We start from the raw sequence: 19,895 nt of genomic DNA, 5'->3' as shown, positions 1-19,895 counted from the left end.
TAACAATAATCGGCATCAGAAATGAAAGAGAATTCAAGGAGTTCAGTTTATGAAGAAATATGTGGTTTATAGAGGAAAAACTAACAAAAGTTTCTAGGCTGAGTCATTTCCATACTATCTCTTTAATCTACTCAAAGAGAATCAACCTTTTTCATGATTTCTGAGTCAGAGTAAAAATGCCATTCTCAATATATCCAGTAACAGATACAAACCTTTTGTTTGTGTATCTGTGTACATAGATTTAACATAGAAAATAAGCATTGAGGCCATTTCCTGATATTTTCATTTCTTTTTCCCTCTTTCTTGAATTTTATTTTCATTTTTCCTAAATATAACTTCATTTCATTTTATTTTATTTTGAAGACAGGGGTCTTGCTATGTTGCCCAGATGGACTTCAACTCAGGAACCTCCTGCCTCAGCCACTCAAATCACTGGGATTACAGGTGTGTGCAGCTGTACCCGGCTCTCGTATTATTTTTAAATGAAACTTTTCAGTCCTTTAATGTCTGAAAAAAAAAACTTTATTTGTCTAAGACACTTGGATTGTATTTATGTATAGAGATTTCTTGGTTCGAAATATTGTTATTTTCTTCTTAGAACTTTTAAGACCATTGTTTACTAAGAGCTCATTTGATGATGATAAGTCTGATGTCATCTGGTGTTCACTAATTTATAGGTACATCATTAAATGTTATTTCTTTGTGTTTTTTTCCTATTGACATTTTTAGACCTGTTCTTTTTACTTAAAATTATGAATTCCACCGCATCACTTTTTTTTATTAATTCTGCACCACTGCATATGTTTCTTCTGTGGTTTCTTCAAAATATCCTCCCCTTCCTTTCTTTCAGATGGACATTGGCTCTCAAGGCTCTCTTTATTTCAGTCATCTTTACTTAAATATTCTGCGAGATTCACTTGAGCTTTTCACTTCTACTGTTGACTTAAAAAAAAAAACTTGATCAATATTTTAAATTTCCACAAACTTTTTCTTTATATGTCTTCTCCTTTCTAAAAGGGGCATATTAGTTTACTTTATGGAAAAAATTCTTGGATGGCTCTGAGGGTTTTCATAGGATTCAATTAAGGTTATGTTTGTTTTTATGAATCTCCAGGGACAATTGTTCTTTATCTTCTTTTTTCTTTTTTTTTTTTTTTAACTTCCATTTTGGTCATCTTTTATAAGTAAGGCTGGCTTTGAATAAATTGGTCACTTTAGCCCAATGAACCATGTTTGTTCATTTAAATATGCTTAAATAAACAATCAGGTTGAATTGCTAGGTTAGTGGTATGGATTTGCTCTTCTTTCTTTATTATCTACTCTGGGGTAAGAATATTGGCTATTAAGCTGTTAATAGAACAAATAGAATGGCATGCTTCATTTTAAAGTGGTATGATGCAAATAAATAGACTAGACCCTTTTTCTACACAACTCAGTGCCAAAATAAATGGATTTTTTATTACCAAATACTGATCTATTCTGAGCATATCCCCTCATCTCTTTATAGATCATTTCTTCTGCTTCAGCAAGGAGGCAAATGGCCAAACATAAAGTCCTTGCATGAAATGTTATTCATATTCCAGTGTTGTTTCTACTGAAATATACTGCTTTTTATTCAATGAATGGGCAAATAGAAAATTACCAGATATTCCATTTTCCAAGAATCTAAAAGACACTCATTATAACAAAATTTTGATTTCTTCTACAATCATGTTTGAGTTCCAGAATAAATATTTCTTTTATTCATATAGGTACATTGTAAGTATGCAGCTCTCTGTGGCAAGCATTAAAAACAAAAGGAAGGAAGGAAAAATCCTGCATGAATTCATTGCTTCACTTTTCCATTCTTGTCTCCAGAGAGAGGAATTTCTTGATTTTTTATGGGTCCATCATATGCACATTTCTTTGGCACATGGTACACCATACAAAATGTAAACAAATTAGAATCCCTGAAATCTGAATATTGGTGAAACTCCATGTCACTAAAGAAAATGCCACATTAGGCTCCCATTCAAGTCCCAGATTCTCAATGTTGTAAATGTGCCTGTTAAAAGCTGGAATTTTACTAAGCAAAGGCATAGTGAGAGATGATTCATGTCAATGTTGGAGAAAGCACCAACATTTTACTGGATTCACTTCTAGGAAGCAATTCCAATAATTTCTTATATTTCTTTAATACATTGTAGATTATGAAGGTTTTTGTTATCCATGACTTTCTATAAACCTCACAAAGTTTTTGTGAGGTATGAAATGTTGAATTTCTCAAATGTTTCCTTTTGAAGGAAAAAAATAAGATATTTAGAGCTTAAGTGATTTGTCCAAATCTAGAGAATTAGGGAGTGTAGAGACCCAGTTCTGTTCATTTGTAGTTGAAAATTCTGTCAATAACATAGGCAAAGACAATTCAATAAGTCCCCAAATATACTAGGTGGCAAAAATGGAAATAATCCACTAAAATTTTTAAGACTTTCATGTACCCTCTCAAATTTCTGGTGCCACAAGAACCCTAGAATTATTTTTATTATTTTTTTCTCCTATCCCACTTGCATGCCCTAAAACTGCACAGCTACATTTCTCTCTGCGAGCAGAGAATTAAGACATTCCAAAGATGTAGCTGTGATGTATTCAGCCCAGGGATTGAACCTGAGCACCAGAACCCATGGCTCTGCCTTTCAGCAAGACAGCAGGCACCATCTTTCATCCCACTCTACTTGTCCAAATATCTAGGAACTGAGCTCAAGAATAAAAGAACCAATGAGATGTAATCTCTTCTATTTTCCCTCACCCTCAGATATGGCTTTCTGATTCATTTCAATCTCTTTGAGGCACATGAAGGAAACTTCAACAAGACATACAATAGTAGTAGTGAAGCAGCAGGCACTTTAAAGCTTTCTGATTTGTGCTGGCTTGGCATTTTCCAACATCATTCCTTTGGGAATCAAAATACTAACCACAAAGCTATATGCTCCACAGGGAAATCTGATGACTGAACAGAGCAAAGTCATTTCAAAGGCTCATAGTATCCCTTTGGGAAAATCAAAGTTTTTTTGTGAAACTCTAAATCTGGAGCTTAGTGCTTTTGACAAGTCATTCAAACCCTGAATTGCAATTGCAGGCCCCTCTAGAATTGCAGTTGGTTTTAACATTTCTGGTAAATGAAATATTGTCCTATAACTGGGAAGCAGTAAATTGCCATTTTGAAAACCAGTAGTTAACAGTTAAGTTGGAACTCCATGAGGATTGTTTTCTCTTAGCATGTTCACAGTATGAAAAACTCAGTCACAAAAATCACAGTTCTCAATGGCAGAAAATGCAGACTTGGTATATATTCAAGCATGAGTAGCTTCATAAACTCTAATTGACTACAGCATTGTATCTCTCAAAGAAGCTGATTCAAAAAAAAAGGAAAAGAAAAAAATAGTAATAAATGAAAGCAAGCATGAATGATACCTAAACAATATATCCAAGGACTTTTTCAGTTTTTAAATTGCTATTTTGTGAAATGAAAGATGTTGTAAGGGAGGATAGGAGGTACTCAGAAAAAAATAAATTCTATTTTAAGAGAAATTGCTAGAGTTCAAATACTTCACCAAGTAGCTATATGACCTTTATCAGGTCAAAAGTAGCTCTAGTGCCCTCTTATGAAAAGTTGTACTTTAAGCCAATTTAATTTTTAATTAAAAATTAATTTTAATTGGTGTGTTACAATTATATAAAAAATGTTTTATTCATTATGATATGTTTGTATGTGTTCATTCAAGAGTTGGGTCACTCGCATTCTGCTGTTCTCCCTTTTCCCATCCCTCCACCTCTCTCTCCTTTGTTCCCCTTCTTCCACTATACTGATTTCTTTTTAACCTCAAGTCCTAAAAGAGTTCTTCTAATGAAACAAGATGTGTATTATGCATTAGAATATGAGGTGTCACCACAAAATCTCCTATCTTAATGTAGAAATGTTCAGATGTAAAAATGAATAAATAATGAAAGCTGTAATTAGTCCATCCTGGTTTGAATGAACTGAGTGGTAACTGTGGCTGGGGGAGGGGGGCATGGCTACAGGAGGTAGCTCACTGGGGGTGTGCCCTAGAAGGATTCATCTACCGTCTAAGCTCTTCTTCTCTTTATGCTTCCTGGCTACCATGAGTGGAGCACCTTTTCTCTATCACTCCCTTCTGCCATGATATTCTGCCTCAACTTGGGCCCAAAGAAATGAGTCAGCCAACCATGGACTAAACCTCTGAAAACATGCGCCAAAATAAACTTTTCCTCCTCTAAATTGTTCTTGTCAGATATTTTGGTCACAGTGATGAAAAACAAAAACAATGTGAAAGACTCTTCAATAGTATAAAGTGGGAAGTGTTGTAGTTACTAGATTCAAATGTGTAGGCTGCCTGCCGCTCAAGAAATGTACATAGGAAGGAACCAGATTTATTCAGGTTAGTTCTGAAAAAGAAGACATGGCTCCTCCAAGCTCCATCTTCTGGGGCTGGGGATAGGATGAGAAGGGTTTTGGTTGGAGGAAAAGAGGTCATGAGTATGCAGCCTAGGTGGGATCCTTGTCATAGCAGGCACGTGTATTCTCCAGGATGTCACAAGGATTTTGACCTCCCGTGTCTAGTTAGAAAGGAAAAGTACAACAAAGGCCATCTGGTTTCTGGACTTAGTAAGGAGAGGTTTTCAGTTAACTCTATAGGACTTCCTTTCAGCCAAAGGCTTAGGGTGGAATGGAAGAACAAAAGAGACATTGACCAAAATGGATTCAAAGGAACTTCTGTTATATTTTCTAACTGTATGCAATATCTACTTCTTAGTTTAAGGCCCAAGAACATGAAGGACGAGAACTTGAGAGGGAAGAAGAAGGAGTCAGGGAACTTCAGGCTGATGGCATGAGCCAGGGTGCCTGAGGTTGACTAGAGAACAGTTTTATGTGGAAAATAAGGGAAATCCCACACAGTATAAATGTAATGCTGAGTGTGAAGAAGTAGTAAACAATAAGTCAGACCATGGAGACCCTCAGATGTTGGGGTTCAGTCAGCCAATTCCATATTTATATATTGGGATCCTCGCCTTCAGAATTATTTCCCAGATCTTGAATTGTCTGTGCTTTTTTTTTTTTTTTTTTTTTTTTTTTTTTTTTTTTTTTTAAGCAGGCTCAGGGAATCACCTCCCAGAACAGCTGTTAACACAAAGCTCATTCTAATGCATTCTTATTGATTGTATTTTGATCTCAGGGTCCTTGTAACAAAGAGAAACCTATAGATAAAAACACTGATATAATCCAGCAGGCACAAAGGGTATGTTTTTTTTAAATTTTTAATGCAAAAGGTTATGAAACCATTACTTGATGATAATTTACATATATGACCACATCAGAAATAAAGCAAACCGTAAAAAAATTAATAATTAAAATTTACCCAAACAACTGCTAAATTTTGAAAGGACAGTGTGAGCACTCATTTTTGTACATAAAACAAGCGTAATCCTACAGGAGGGTAAAATGTTATATACAAAACTTAAATTTTAAGAAATATTAATTTTTTAAAAAATAAGTAGAAAATATTTCCTGTAAATGCTGTAAGATTGAAATGTGTAGTCTTAAATTAGCATATTTGGAAACTTTATATTTCATATGATAAGGTTAATACAGATAAGCAAGATTCCAGTAAATACAAAGTGGCACCTCCTTTCTCCACAGAAAAGTCTTAACTGGGCTTCTCCAGAAATCTTCACCATGGCTGATTTTTGGACTGTCAGCAAAAGAGTCTCTGCAAAAGAGTTCAATGTAGATAAACTTCCTATTTTCCTGTTGAACTATCTTACTTGGCCATTGGCCTGGAAGAAATCAGCACTCCAGGTGCTGGATACCCCCCTACTTGTTTTTCATAAATGTATCCAGTATAGTAGTTCATAAAAATGTGCAAACAAGGCCTCTGGCCTTGAACTTGGCTTCACAGAGATGTCTACATTTCTAAGATAAGAAAAGTTAACAATTGGGCTCCATGGTAACAGCTGGAAGAGGGAGGAAATTAAACTGTTTCCTGCTACCTTCGGTGCCTTGAATGGTCTGTCCTTACAACAAATATGTTAAATTTGAAAGACGAACTACTGTCTTTTCAGAAAAAAACAATTAGTTGGTAGATAGGACATTATAAAAAAAATCTTAATATGTTTCTTTAAATTCAATTATAGTTTTAAAATGGTTATTGTTTATTACAGAATAATCAGTATCATTGTAAGAAAAATTAGTACCCATTCTTAGATACATTAAGAATAAGATCAAATATGAAAATAACTTTTTCAAGACAGGTGATACATTTTGACTTGTTATTTTATAGGAAAAAACAGAGCAGATGATTTTTCTATGGATAATCCTTTTAAAATTAAATAGATCTCTCTGAGTTCCAGATTTCTAGTAAGTGGAAAATCCCTACCAATTTTTTAACAAAGTGAAATATATGTTGCTTAGGCTCCTTTCATCTCTGTTCAAATACCAATTGCTGTTGCTGTTAATTAAGGGAATACATGCAGTAGCAATAGGGGGATAAAAACAAGAAAACAGACACATATAGGGAGAAAAAGCTAGAGTCAATATCACCATAGCTACTAAGTCATCTCGACCGGCACCTTCGCACAGGCAGCTCCCAGCACAAATGTAGTCATGAGAGAGTCAGAGGCCATGATTTGGTTCAAATCACCACTCTCCAAAATATATTTTTATTATTATTATTATATCTTTCAAATTAGAATTCTTAATCCTTGCTACTAACACCATATACAGAAAAGGGATAAAAATTTCATAAGTAGTAAATGAAGTAAGATGTGTTTTTATATTTGTGAAATGATTAAAAATCATCTATATGGGCTGGGGATATGGCTCAAGTGGTAATGCGCTTGCCTGGCATGCGCAAGGTGCTGGGTTCAATTCTCAGCACCACATAAAATAAAATAAAGATGTTGTGTCCACCGAAAACTGAAAAATAAATATTAAAAAAATTCTCTCTCTCTCTCTCTCTCTCTCTCTCTCTCTCTTTTTAAAAAATCATCTACATGATGCATTACATTAAAAGGAAAATTAATAATTATTGTGTGTAATATTACTTAATAACTAATAAAATAATTTAACTCATATATTGGTATATATCATAGTTATACAATTCTAAATTTAATTAGTTATAAATTAACATTTTTAGCCCACCTTAAGTTCTACAAGTGAACTACCAAAAAGTCTAACACTTGAAAATAAAAATACTGAGAAGAGGTACTGCCAGAATAAGCTGTAATCCCTACTGGAGAATATTCCTACTTCCACCATGTGACAGACCTCATGATTCTAGGATGCCACAGTAAAGGAAAGGAGAACAGGGGGCTATTATGATGGTCCCCTCCCTCAGTGAAGAAATGATACAGACTATTTCTCATCACTGCACATTAACCAGATGCAATTACATAACTCCACCAAAATAAGGGGGCTGTGAAGTATAGCCTGCTATTTTCCCAGGACAGAGAATAAAACAGGACATTAAGGAGCACTGGTTTTATCTAACACACCTCTATCCATACTCTCTCTTCTTGTGATGTTCTCTTGGTAATTTCTGTTTCCCTATTGCTACCCAAAGTGATACTCTTACTATGAGATAAATCCCTGTGTTTTGTCCTCTTCGTTACCCTGAATGGCATATAGGAATAGTATGAGAAGACTTCATAACTAAATTTTCCTACACTGGTAAATGCTTACATAAGCTTTGATGTACATTAGCTAATACTAATGCTAACAATTTGTGTTGTTATGTCTTTTTCTACTTATAGATTCTATACTAAAGACCAGGTATTTTGTTCTTCAATCCATAATGCAAACTTGTAGCACATATTCAATCTATGTCACGTCACCAATATGTGGTTAAACTGTGACTGACTCACTCTTGGGTCTGATGCCAAAGACTGTTCACTTCCTGCACAACAGCCATTACTCTAAGAATCCACAATTATAATTTTCATACTATAATCTCTATTCTTTCAAAGTCACCTAAAATTAATAATAAATGCCAAGTTAAATTCTGTTTTAAAAAGATGTTACATCAAATAGTTGATAAAAATATAACTTCCTCAAAAGGTTTATCTCATTTGGGCTCAAGTTGTGACTATTCCAGATTCTGAATCTTCTCCTTCACCCCATTAACATTGTCCCTACTTTCTTATTGTCATAATTAAGTGTATTTTCAGTATGAAGATGCAAGCTTTCTCACTAAATTAATTAGTCTCCATAACATGTTTTTTAAACACATTTAATTTATTCCTGGGAGTGACTTTGGCTCTATTTTGCTGACAGACATCAGTGTCTTCCATGCATAGCTAATATATATTAATTCCAGAAATATATTAATTATCTCACTTAAGTAGCATGCCCAGATACATCAGTATTCCTTTCCTCATAAAACTGCTTCTTTCATGAAAGCTATTTATTAGTATGCTTTTCTTAGAACATGAATTCTTGCCTTGGACTCATGCATTTGTAATTGAGTGATACAAAAAACCTTATTTAATATGAATTAAGTAATAGAGCTAAATACATTTAAATATCACTTGAGACCTTTGGAATAACAAAAATCAACAAGAGATAGATATATAATTAGCAAAAACCAATTCTTAATCTGGAAATTCATTAGCCTGTAACCTGACCCATTATACCTTTTTTTTGTCCCCAAAATGCTTTGCTTTTATACATAAAACATATGTACTGCATTGTACAGGATATGAAAGTAATAAAAGTACAATTCTTCAGTTGAAGAACCTGTCTGACCAGAATCCACACCTAGGTTTGAATGCTGGACACTTAATGGTGCTGAGAGAAACAAAGAGGACACTATAAAGAGCAAGGCTGAAAGAAGAAGAAACTAGAGACTGAAATACAACCAAGAGAGAGTCTTGTCCAGACTAAAAAAAAAAAAACTCATTCTAGAAGTAGATGAAGGAGGCACGGGGCACAGGACAAACAGGCCCACAATCAACAAAAGCTATGTCTTGGTAACTTCTCTGACATTAAAGACATTTCTGATGACATACTCTAGACCCATTGAGCTTTATTAATGATACTGCATAAAACATTTGAATGTATGTCATACCACTTTTGGTATTTATATTCAAACATCAATAATTTGTGGCCTCACTTTATCATTCTTGTGTTAAGAACTTCCTGAGATATAATGGTACTTTAATTATAGAAACGTCAGATACTCACTAAGTGAGACTGTTTAGGCCTCATTTTTTTTTTAATTCTATTGCTGCTAAAAACTACTGGTTAATCTTTGAATGGATGCTAAACACCAGAAGGAAATAATCCCTGGAAAATGTTTAAACACGTGTTTTTCACCATACATTGAACCATTGCATTATTTTTAAAGAGTTTCCCAACTGAAAATTTTGACTGAAACATGTGGCATGTTAGTCAGGCAAATCCTGAGACCACAAAGACCAGAATGTCTTGGTGAACTGACTGGCTGTTTGGGACTTCTGTTGCCATAGCTTCAGAGATCCCTGAAGAAGACTTTGCTTCTCAGGGTTCCACTTGCCTTTCCCTCATGTGAAGCCACTCTACCCTCCATTTCACTCTTGATTCTCTCTGGGCTTGTTTTACTATCCAGAGTTTACTCTAAGGCAATGAGAATAATTTTATATTAGCATTAAAGGGATTCACGTGAAGCCATCTTAACTGCTGGCTCATATATGCCAACTGTAATAAAAAGACCCCCTATCTCCTCAAGAACACCAATGTATATTACTGAACTCTGAATTTGTTTTTGTGTGTCTGGATCCCTGTGATAACTGTGTCTTTCCCAAACACCACCGTAAGTGTTTGGACCTTATGCTCAGCTGCAAATGTATACCAAATACTGGGAGTGATTCCCTGTATAAAAGAACTGGCTCATTTTGTAAATAAAGGTTGTCAGCACCAAATTCTTACGGGGAAATAATAAAAAATGGTATTGTTCTGACAGAGAATATGAACAAAAGTCCAGTGTTTTATCCAGCATAGTTGAACATCTATTGCATGCCAGGCATTTGTTCTAGATCCTAGAGGCATCAACTTACCAAAACTGACTTAAGTCTTTGTCCTCATAAAACTTAAATTCAAATGATTAGACAAATGTGAAAGCTGTCAGAATCAAAATGGATTTGTTCATGTAAACTGCAACAAAAAATAAGTAAGTAAAATAAAGAGTTCACAAAGGAAGAGTGCTCATGCAAGATTGCCTGATGTTAACTATCACAAAAGACTGCCAGAATTATAACATTGCACAAGGCCACAACAAACTTACACAAAAAATATACTGTGCTTAGGTAGCGTGTTCACTGTTGAACCCTTGCATATAGTCTGTGGTCAATAAATTCCATTAAGTCAATGACACTCTCTAGGCCTTTCTATAATTTCTCTCTCAGGAAATGAACCTACTTCCTTGTTTTCAATTGTGACCTCTATAATATAAGTTTATAATCAAAGAGTTGCTTATTTTCCTTTTGTCAAATGTCTCTAACCATGTTCTTAATTGAATAAAAGTCTTCTTTTAAGCATTCTTGCCCCAACTAAATCTGAGCCTGTTTACATACTAGAGTCAATAACCTTCCTCTAATGCATCATCATTCCAAATTTCTAAATTGCCTAAAACTCCTCACCATTCTTAGGCTCACAACCATGAGTCATCTTTGAAGTTTTGGTATTATTCACAAATTGATATAAAAATAAACACTAAGTTCTGCCAAATCTTATTGCAATATATTATGCAACAGGTTTTATTATATGGCTATGACTTACAAGACACTCTGAGAGGCAAAGATACAAAAAAAAAGATACAAAAATGATCTCTAATCTTAAAAGGCTTACAATTTCATAAGTAATATATTAAAAAGTGAATCAATTAATATGCTATGGAATGAATTGATATCTAAGCAAGTGTATATGCATGGCATGCTCATTCAAAATAAATTCTTCTGTTGGAAGTGGAGGTCATAGGAGGCTGTGCCTATTTTCAATTTTCCAAAAATGTTGTGGAAAAAGACTTTAGTAGATGCAGGTTGAGGTGAAGAGGTGATAAGCTGCTGCTGAAATAGTAGGTGACCACGATGTGGGCAGTGTAGACTGAAGTTTCACAATAATGGGGAAGCAAGAGAGTGACACAATTCAAGGAATACTACATAAAGCTAATCCATAAAATCCATCAATGTTTAAAATCCACATCTTAGAGAAATGAAATTAAAGTAAGTGATCAAAAGCCACTGGAAAAAGTTTATTTAATATGTAGTAAACTAAGATTATTACAATAAAAGCAAACAAAAAATACTGAAGAGGACTTATAGGAGTCCACCCTGTCATACTCAGAAACTATCTGGATTTGGAAAGGAAACCAGTGATCTGATGACATGGAAAGGGCTCTCATGACATTAGCTCATTTTGGTTCTCATAAAAACTTTACAAGACAGAAAAGGACATAGCTTAATTTTATTAGGGAGTAAACTGAGTCTAAGAGAAGTAAATAATTTACTTTAAGGCATAACAAATATTCTAATGAGAGAATAGAAACTCTGACCCATGTATCCTTAGTTATTGGTATAGATTTATTTCTTTAAAAATATTTAAAAAATAGCATTTGAAGTTTTGTTGGTATTGAGCTTTTCCATTTCCATCATCCAAGGAAAAGGGATGAAGTCTTAGCTTTGAAAGGCTCGTCTCAAAGGAGCCTACCGCCTGCACTTATTTAATTCACGCCAGAACATGTAGAGCATGCCAGGGAATAGAATATTATTTCTCAACTTTAATCTGGCCCTTTGCACTTTATCCCAGGTTTTGTCCCTCCTCTGAGCTCAGAGATGCCAGCTCATTCAGTAATTAACCTATTCCAACAAGACCCAACCAACTTAGGGAGGTAGGCATTAGTCCTTCCCAAGGGTGCCTCCATGATGTTAATTACCTCCCACTATGGTGCACTTCACCCAGGCTCCACTATCCCATTATACTGCTAGCTACACTGTAGACCAAACTTCCAGCATATGAAACTTTGAGGAACACACCATATCTAAACCATAGCAAGTGGACAGAAAGCAAATAATGAATTTCCACTTTTCTATTTCAAGTACACCCCATCAAAACATAAAGCTGTGAGTCCTTCATAGTATTTAATCTATTTCAAATGTCCTCCCAATATTTAAATATCTTCAACAGCCTCTCAGATTAGACTATAACCTGCTTTTTGAATACTCTCTGGGAAGGAGTGCACATGTGCATCAACGTAGACTTTTCTTTGATGGATGGATCTAATTCTTTCATTCAAATATGGAACATCTCTATTAAAATTCTTGAAAAGGATACAGATTATATGAGTCAAATTTCATGAATGACTTTGAGATATTGTCTGCTCACAGCATGCCAAAGGAACCCTTGGTACTCGGCTCTATTAGGGCTCTAGCCATACTCTACTGCCCACGTGATAGTGGGCCTTTCCTCAAGACAGAAGAAATTTCATGAGACCATTTTTATTTTTATACTTATCCACAAATGAATGTTAGCTAATGAATCAATAGTAAATGTACAGGAGGCACAATAACAATATAATTTGTTTTAATTTCTGGTTTATATAAAACTGGTTTATATTTCTGGTTTATATATGTGCCCTGCACATAATAGAGTAGTTTTATCTTCTGATACAACCCAGCATAAGCATTCCCCTTCTTTCTAAGGTCTGCCCAATCTTCATAGATGGTGTGAAATACACTCCCCTTCTCTTCCATCTAAACATTCTCTGTAAGGTTTTGTGTTCTCAATATTTGGTAATTGACCGTTCCTTTACCATACTGGTTCTCCTTTGGATATACTCTTGCTTATCAACCTTCTGAATTATCAAGGAATAAAATAGAAATCTTTCCATATATATAATATAAGTGTTTCCCTATATGAAAAATGATATTTTTAAGAACTGGGTGTGTACATCAGTGGTAGAATACCTTTCTAGCAAGCCATGGCCCTCAATTTCATCCCCAGGACCACAAAAACAAAAAGAAAAAAAAATGTTTTCTTGTCAAACTTAAATATGTGATTTTAGCTGGGAAAACAGCCTAAAATGGGAAAATGAGTTTCAGTTAGAAAAAAATTAAACTGACTTGAAAGACTTAAGTCTTTTTCTTGACTATAAGTTGTTCTTGTTTGTTTCGTTTTAATAATGAGCTACATCCTCAGCCCTTTTCTTTCTTTTATTCTTTCTTTCTTTTTTTTTCCTTAATAGAGAGAGTCTCTCTAAATTGCCAGGTGGGTTTTGAACTTGCAGTCCTCTTGCTTCAGCCTCATGGGTAGTGAGGATGACAGGCGATTACCATAGCACCAAGTTTTATCCTCCCCACTTTTGACTTGTTGTTTACATATTCTAGAGCCTAGCAATGCATTCCTCCTCATTTAAGGAAGAGAAGTATACTTAGAATAATTTTTTGTCAATGCAGTGGTGTGTGAGATTCCTGCCTCAGATTTCATTAATTTATGAAACTATTTAGTCCTCACTAATGCTATTTCTCAAAGTCAGACAAGTTTTGCAAGATTTCAGTGAAAGGGCTGGGATGTAGCTCAGTGGCAAAGCATTTGCCTTGCATTCTGAAAAGCCCTGGGTTCGAATACCTGTTGAGGAAGAGGAGGAGGAGGAGGAGGAGGAGGAGGAGGAGGAGCAGGAGGAGGAACAGGAGGAACAGGAGGAGGAGGAGGAAAAAGGAGGAAGAGAACTCAGTGAGAGACTTTAAAATAGTAGCACATATAATTACTGTTATCATTGTTTACAAATACATTCAAATCTAAGTCTGGTGAAACCATGAAGGTACAATATTAAACTTAATACAATAATGCACATCAGGCATGGATAAGATCATTTCATTCTCCTGTCCCATAGCTCCATGTTTTTCTGTTCTTTTGGACATCTGCTTCTACATAAGTCTTTTCTCTACCCAGAAATAATGGGCTTTTCTTTTTGCATGTAGACTGACCATAAAATAAATTCCCAAGTTTATAAATGGTCAAACACAAACAAAACAAAAGACAAAACCTCACCATTTTTTTGAAGATTTTCCTCTTGCGCTTTGCAATGGAATGGAAAGATTAACTCATTATTTTTATTATAACCCTGTAGAAAAAAAAGATTATGCAAGCAACCAATCAGTACTCATATTTTGGGTAAAAATATGATAACAAGAAAAATTATGGAGTTTTTTGTTATAGTTAGGTTTGGTTTGGTTTGGTTCTGCTGTTAGATCTTGCTATGGAGCCCATAATCTCTTCCTCTGTCACTGTAATTGAAAGGAAACTGGGAGAACAGGCTGCTGGAATATTTCTTTCATATCACAGCATTGTAGACTGATGAGTAATTATGTTTACAATATTCATTTATGGATGTACAAAACTACTATTTCATAAATATGTTCTACTCATTCATTCTATTTTTCTTTCCTAGATGCTATAGTAAGCAATCAATTTTTAAAATGATCATCATTATTCAGGGAACAAGTGTTTGATTTTTACAAAGGTGAAAATGTAGCTTAATAGATCCTTGTCTGTCACCTTTAAAAACGGTGTGACTTGCAAGGAACCAGGAATGGAAATGGGAACGATGACAAACTTGAACTTGCAATTCTCAATAATCTTCCAAACAAGAAAAACAAATCAATCAAAGTTGTTCAAATGAAGAATTTTAAATGCAAAAGGATCAGTACAGATAATCCCATCCTTTGCATGTGTAAAACTAAAAGGCCAAGCAATGTTAAAAAAAAAAAAAAATGAAACTTAAACTTCATAGGCACACATTTATCATGCAAATGAGTCAGTAAATGTAACAGAAGATCTGGCCTGTTTATGTGGTTTGCTATCATAGATATTTTTGGTCACTATTAAAATTAAAATTAATTCACACAAATTTGTTTTTAAAATGTTGATGAAATACATGTTAGTAGTTGTTTGTAGCCTAGCATGTGCAATGTTCTGGGCCCAAGTACCAGCACCACAAGAAACAAAAAAATCATGAAATACATAAAAAAAAATTGGTACCCAGTTTCAATTGAAACAGATAAACCTAAGCATCACCTCCCATGGCCAGTACTAGTCAAAAGTATGAAATTTATTGCCTACTTTCTCCATTTCCTGCATATATCTTTTAATTCTCCTTACCTACCAATCTTAAATAGTTAAAAAAAATATTAATTGTCTAGCTGTCTGAAGAGTAAGTTTGACTTGGGGTAGAGTAGAAAAAGGAGGTTGGGAAGCCAATTAATTATCAGGAACTTAGTACCTGCCTTCCTATGAGAGTGCCCAGGTAAATATATCAAAATAATAACAATAAAAATATTAGTATTTATCTATAGGGGGCTTTAGTGATTAAGGTAGATAAATATACTCCTTCCTATATTTACTCAACTGTACAACATGCATATAGATAAATCAATTAAGGTATAAGTAACGTTACCTTCCACTAGTCATCTAATAAGTGGAAGAGGTGGGATCAATGTAGATATTAACTGCTGATTTTAAGATATTAGATATTAGCTGCTGAATTTTCATACATGCCATTTTTCTTGTCATTTTCATACATGGCTTTTTTTTCTTTCTTCTTTTTCTTTTTCCTTTTTTCCTCCTACTCCTGGGGATCAAACTCAAGCAAGCACCACTACCACTGGGCTACATCCTGAGCCCAGGCTTGCATCTATTTTTGATTGATTTTAATGTAAATTTCTTTTATGTCCTTTTTAAAAAAGTCCTTTAAAATCACAGATAGCTATTAAATTTTGACAAATATGTTCTCTGCATCTAATGAGAAAATTATATGAGCTCTTTTTCTTTTACTCTCTTAATACAGTGTATCACCTTGATTAATTTGCCTATGTTGTAGTATTCTTTTTTATATTCCTTTGTTTTATTTTTATGTGGTTCTAATGATCGAACCCAGCACCCCACACATGCTAGATGAGTGCTCTACCACTGAGCCACAACCTCAGCACCTATGTTATAGTATTCTTGAAAGCCAAGGATAATTTCAACTTGGTCATAGTGTATGAATTTTTTAACATGCTATTGAAGTTGGTTTGCTACTATTTCATATGTTAGGCTCACATATCAAATCATAGTCAAAAATTAACTCAAATGTCTTGAAGCCACAAAACCTTTATAAGAAAACATGAGTAAAAGCTCCTTGACATTGGTTTGGGCAGTCATTTTTTAAATATGACACCAAAAGTAAAATGGACAAATGGCATTGCATCCAACTTGCTTTTGGAAAATAAAAAAAAAAAAATGAAACAATCAACACAATGTAAAGGCAAACTGCAGAAGTGGGAAATAGTTGCAGGTATAGAGAATAATATCCAAATAGTTAAGGAATTCATACAATGCAATAATAAAACTAGAAATGAGCAAAATTTTAAATAGCAAAAAATCACCTTATTTTTAAATGAGCTAAAGAACTGAATAGACATTTCTTTAAAGATAACATGCAAATGGCTAATAGATATATAAAAAGGTGCTCGGCATCATCAATCATCCAGGAAATGCAAATCAAAGCCATATAACCTCACACCTGTTAAAATGGCTATTATCAAACAGATGAAAGATAAAGTAGAATATAAAAAGTTGATCTCACAAAATTTTAAAGTAGAATGAGATTACCAGAGGCTGAAGAAAAAGGAATGAGTAAATGTTGGTCAGTGTATACTGAGTTACAGTTAACTAGGAGAAATTAGTTCTGCTGTGCTAAATTGCACAGTAGGGTGACTATAATTATAATGTACTGTATATTTCAAAAAAGCTAGAAGAAAGGATTGTGAATGTTTTCACCATAAAGAAATGATAAATTTTTAGGAGATAGAGAGCATCTCTAGATTTGAACATTACCCAATGTGTATATGCTAGGAAACATTACATGATATCCTATAAATATGTATAATTGTTATGTGTCAATAATTTTAATGTTTATTTTTTAAATTAAAAAATTAATTTCAATTAAAATTCAATTTTAAACAATTAAAATTAAAATTAGAAAATACAAAAGATAATGGTGAGGATGTGAATGGAAGGGAACCCCTACATGATTGGTAAATTGGTACAGCCTTTATGAAAAACTATATAAAATTTTCTCCAAAAAAAAATTAAAACTACAACTATAATCCAGTAGTCCTACTCCTGGGTATATATACAAAAGAAATGAAATCACTATGTTGAAGAGATACCTACAATCCTATTTTTATTATAGTATTACTTAAAATAGCCAATATGTGAAAACAATCTAAATGTTCATTAACAGATAAAGAAATGCCACAAAAAGACATGCATGTGCACACACACACATGCACATGCACACACACAATAGAATGTTGTTCAACCCTATAAAAGGAAATTTTGACATTTGGGACAGCATGGATGAATCTGGAGGACATTGTCCTAAGTGAAATAAGCCAGACACTGAAGGTCAAGAGCTTCTTCATCTCACTTATATGTAGAATCCAAAACAATCAAACTTATATATAGAAAAGAATAGACTGGTGTTTTCCAGGGATTATAGGGAATGGGAAATGGAGAGATATTCTTTCAAGGCTACAAAGTTTCAGTTATACAGATAAATAAGACCTAATACATAAAAAAGAAAGGAAGAAAAATAAATTAACTAAAATAATTGTGCAAGGTAGTAATATGTTAGTTTGGGGAGAATGTTTCACAATGTGTGTTTCTCAAAATATCTAGTTTTATCTCCTAAACATAAAATTTTTGTTGGTAAGTTATACCTCAATAACTCCGAGAGAAATATGAAAGAGACTGTATTGCTATGAGAGATAAATGCACCCTGTAAGAATGGAGACCATAGCTGTTTTGGGCACAGTTCAGGAGCTGGCAAATACAGGCATTCACATATTTTTTGAATGATGAATTAATGTTCAGCTATCGAGATTAATGCAAAACCTTCCTCACAGAGGTTAATCTGAGATTTGCAGGTTGAGGTAGTGGATATCTGTTGTTGTTTTCACTACCAGCATCTATTCTTCTTTCTTTTAGTAAAAGAACCTCAATTTTCACTTGGGGAATTATTTGAACCATGTTGTATGTGATCTTGTTGCTAACATCAGCACAAACACCCACTCCAGTCTGGAAGAGATTTAATTGATGAAAAGTAGACCAATCAGACATTCCAACCATTCTAGTCATTGTTGTTTTGGGTTTTGTTGTTGTTGTTATTGTTATTGTTTTGCAAGTAGGAATGACGCATCGAAATTTCCTTGCCAGCGTACCCCATGTTAAATGGACTTGCCTTGAAATTTCGCTGTTGACATTGCATGTTAGGTGACCTTGCTCAAGGACCAGGGCGGATCCGGGTTTAGAGCTGATCAGGTTTGAGGAAGTATCCTAGTCCTTGGGTTTAGGGCGTTCCCGGTTTAAGTCAATAGGGGTTTTAGGGAAGTTGGAGGTTGAAGATTATTGCTGCTGAAAATAGGGCTTTCCTGCTGCCTGAGCTCCCGTTGAGTTCTCGTGAGATTCAGAAAGTATTAGGAAGAAAGCCTCGTGGAGGAGGTGAATTGGGTGGTGGCAGAACTGGGATTTCCCCTGAACATGTGTGTAGAGGCCGGTGTGAGTTCGGGAATAAAGAATTGCTGTTTGAATCTACAAGGTGTGTGGTGGCTCGTGATTCTGTGCCCAGCCAAGACTGCAGCATTGGTTACTCATTTTTTCTTTTGATCCTTTAAAGCTGCCCACCTTATCACTAAGAAATTATTTGTTGGTCTAAGTTAGTTTAGTATGTTTCTGATTTTAAATCAAGCAATTCTGGTGAGACAGTTGTCAATCATAAGTAAGATAAATGATTTAGCAATGAAAACAGTCATATAAATCAAAAATGCAGATCAACTATTTAAACCAAATAACATTTCAGTGATATGGCATAGTGTATTTTAGCAGCATTGATAGGAAAAGACAAGGTTACAATTTCTGTTAAAAATTCATTTAGTTCAGATATTTTACATAGTATCTGCATGAAATTCATATAAGGATGAAATCACTAAAGACTGAGCTATACTGCTCCCTGGCAGACAGAGCAGACTCTGGCCACTGAACCTGAGACTCTGGTCATATTCTGAGCCAAGAGGTTCTGAATTCTCTGCTGTTGATTCATCAACCATGAATCTGTCTGAAAATTAATGAATCAGCTTCTGGCAGTAGAGCTTCACCCCTCTGCAGTTACCTTGACAAATCCTTCCATCTAGATCTCCCAAACACTGTTCTGCCATTTGAAACGTGTTCAGTGGAGGTCAAAATAATTCATACCCAGAGATTGTCATAGTAAAGGTTATTTAGGGTGAAAAAGCAACCTTATCAGGTAAATTCCACCATAAAACTGTCTGAAGCTATTGGTGCAAATTTTTCACTTCAAACGTAGAGGGTAAATAGCTGGATAAAAAGTCTATAAGCATCTCAAAAAGTTATTCAAAGTTAAGTTCCATACTTTCCCATTTCTCTTTTTTTTTCTTAATTTATTTACAACATTCTTTGAATTCAAGCTCTTTGAATACAGATTTGGGGATTTTTCTGGCATTCATAGAATTTCCAAGATGAATCAGCAAGGAAAGGAAAGGGATACAGGGATGCCTCTGAATTCCATCCCCATTTCGATTTTTTTCCCTCTATGGATCAATATCTCTTCCATAGAGTTAACTATTTTTGTTCATTTTGTCTTGTTTGGCATTTATTAATTATTGTCAGTGATGGTTAATTTTACAATTTCCCTTATTATTAGTGCTAAAAGGGTACTAAGCATATAGCACAGAAAATCTTGGGGATACCACTGTTCTGTTACCAAATTTTGAGTTTACTTGTGTTCACTATTAAAACTTCCATTTTCTAT

This window comes from Spermophilus citellus (assembly GCF_964194105.1).
Source record: "Spermophilus citellus genome assembly, chromosome: 7".
NCBI classification, from domain to species: Eukaryota; Metazoa; Chordata; class Mammalia; order Rodentia; family Sciuridae; genus Spermophilus; species Spermophilus citellus.
This window is presented reverse-complemented; position numbering follows the sequence as displayed.